The sequence below is a fragment of the Myotis brandtii genome, unplaced genomic scaffold (genome assembly GCF_000412655.1).
Source record: "Myotis brandtii unplaced genomic scaffold, ASM41265v1 scaffold502, whole genome shotgun sequence".
Classification (NCBI taxonomy): domain Eukaryota; kingdom Metazoa; phylum Chordata; class Mammalia; order Chiroptera; family Vespertilionidae; genus Myotis; species Myotis brandtii.
This window is the reverse complement of record NW_005369142.1, coordinates 38,020-40,723: the sequence shown is the minus strand read 5'-3', so window position 1 is coordinate 40,723 and position 2,704 is coordinate 38,020.

Here is a 2,704-nt window from a genome sequence, read left to right as displayed (position 1 = left end):
GATTCAGCAATACATTAGAAAGATCTTACACCATGATCAAGTGGGATTTATTCCAGGGATGCAAAGATGGTTCAATATCCGCAAATAAATCAATGTGATACATCACATAAACAAACGGAGGGACAAAAGTCACGTAATCATATCAATTGATGTAGAAAAAGCATTTGACAAAATCCAACACCCTTTCTTGTTAAAAACCTTCAGCAAAGTGGGAATAGAGGGATCATACCTCATCATAATAAAAGCTTTATATATATGACAAACCTACAGCCAACATCATACTCAATGGGCAAAAACTAAATCCATTTCCCCTAAGAACAGGAACAAGACAAGGATGCCCACTTTCACCACTCCTGTTCAACATAGTACTAGAAATACTATCCATAGTGATTAGACAAGAAGAAAAAATAAAAGTCATCCAAATTGGAAAATAAAAGTAAAACTGTCCTTATTTGCAGATGACATGATATTATACATAGAAAACCTCAAAGACTCCATCAAAAAATGACTAGACCTAGGAAGAAAATGGCGGAGGTATAGAGGGACATGTCCCGTGCCTTGTCCCAGAGCAGATAAGGGTGAGCAGCTGAAAAGGGTAACATACAGCCCAAATAAGCAGAAGATATTCAGCTGGGAGACAGTTTGCAGCCGGGAAAGACAGAGGACTCCCGGAGAAAGGGGACGATTGGAGACTGTGGCTGAAATCTCTCCCAGAGTGCCGGCTCAGTCGCGGAGACCGTGCCATCTTAAGTGGCTGTTATTGGAAGCATATACATCCAAAGACCCGGCATCCACGGCATCCAGAGATCGGCTACTAACCCGAAAACAATGGATCTCAAGCAGCGCGACTACGTGGACGTAGAGGAACCCTGCTTCTCCTCACGGAAAGGTCAGATTTCCCCTAAAAGTGCGGTTTGCAATTCAGGTTGGAGAGAGGAACGCATGCAGGGGAAATCTGCACCCCACAAAGACCGCGGCCGTTGGGGCCAGTGTGATCCGTGAGTGTGGAAGGGCTCTTGCAGGGCTGCTGGCAGAAGGGAACACTAAAAATAAGCCCATAGCTGGACTGGATGCCAAAACGCAGCCTCAGATTTTACCAGTGTGCCTGCTGCTTAGTGCCAGGGGAGAGAGGACACGGGGAAGAGACTGCGCACAAAGCTGGAAGGTGGAGGGTTGTAAATTCGTGCAACTTCTCAGGCTCTTGTTTTTTCTCTTCTCCTTAAATCTTTGCGTTTGATTATTAAATCCAGTGCATGAGATTTCCCAGTTGGGGTCACTCGCAGAGACTGCAGGGGAAAGTTGTTTTTGTGAAACCTGTGAAACAGAGCGGGGAGTAACGAATAAAGAACAGGCTCTAGGGCAGTCGACTCTCCCAAACCAGTTTTAAGTACAATAGGAAAAATAAACCCTAACTGCTGGATAGAGAGGACTTATAGCCTCAGAGGTCAATCCAGAAACACTGCCACCCAGGGGCTGATCCACGAACTGACTCTTCTGTAAACACAGATAAAGGCAGTCTGGGAAACAAATACGGCCTGCCTTAAAATCAGGACTGTGGTTTACAACACGAAGGAACAGTGTATCACAGGGAAATTCAACACTCTCCTGAATACCTGGCAGGACTAAGGCGTGCCAATAAGAAGAGTAGAGGAACTGAAGCACCTTCACTACTGCACATTTTTTCAAATTCTTTTTTCACCTTTTAATTAAGAAACTATTTTTTTTTATTTTTTCACCACCTGATTTTACCTTTTTAATTACTACATTTTTATTTTTAACCAGTATTATTACTACTACCATTTTACCATTTTTTAAAGTGTCATTTTATTTTCTCTTTATTTTATTTTGGGATTAGTGTTCGACATTGTATTTTCATTGTTCCTTTAGCATCATTTTTCTCTACCTCAACTTTACCTTTATGCCAAAACTCTCTTCCTCACTTTTCCCCTTTTGTTGTCCTGTTTCTCTTACCGTATTCCTGCTTTCGATTTTCCCTATTCCTTCTTTTTACCCCCTGTCTAAATTTCACCCTACTTATATAACTAATTTCCAATCCCCTGCTCTAAATCCATATACACCTCTCTCTTATCTTTCTTCACTATCCAAATTTTTTTCTCTCTTTCGTTTTGCTATTGTTTGCTTGATTGTAGAGTATATTGGGTTTTTTTATGCTTGTTTGTGAGATTCTTTTGCTTTTGCTTTTTTCTTTTTTTTCCCCCCTCTGGTTATTTTTGTGCTTCTGTTTTCCCTCACCTCGCTTGATATTAGTGGTTGTTTGTAGTTTGCATTCATCTCCAGGGATCTGTTGCTGGAATTTGTTGGGAATAGTGGTGGTTCTATTGGAGTTATCTCCCCATATAAATAGTTTCTTCCCCTTTTCTATTTCATTCTCTCTCTTACTTTTATTTTCTCCCTTTTCCCAATTTCATTTTTGCACTCCTTTTTTTTCTCTTTTATGTTTTTCTCTTCTTTCTTCCCTATCCTCTAATTGTCTTTGCTCAGGTGGTCACCTTTATTTGGGGTTATTAATATCATGAATACATTTGTGTTCAGTGCCTTCTACATTCTGCCTTGTTGTGTTGTATTTTGTGCCTTTAAATCAATGCAGCAGAGAGAGAACTACATAACAAAACACCTGGAGAAGAGAGATCATGGTGAGACAAAGGAACAGCCCACATATGAAAGAAAAACAGGCATCACCAGA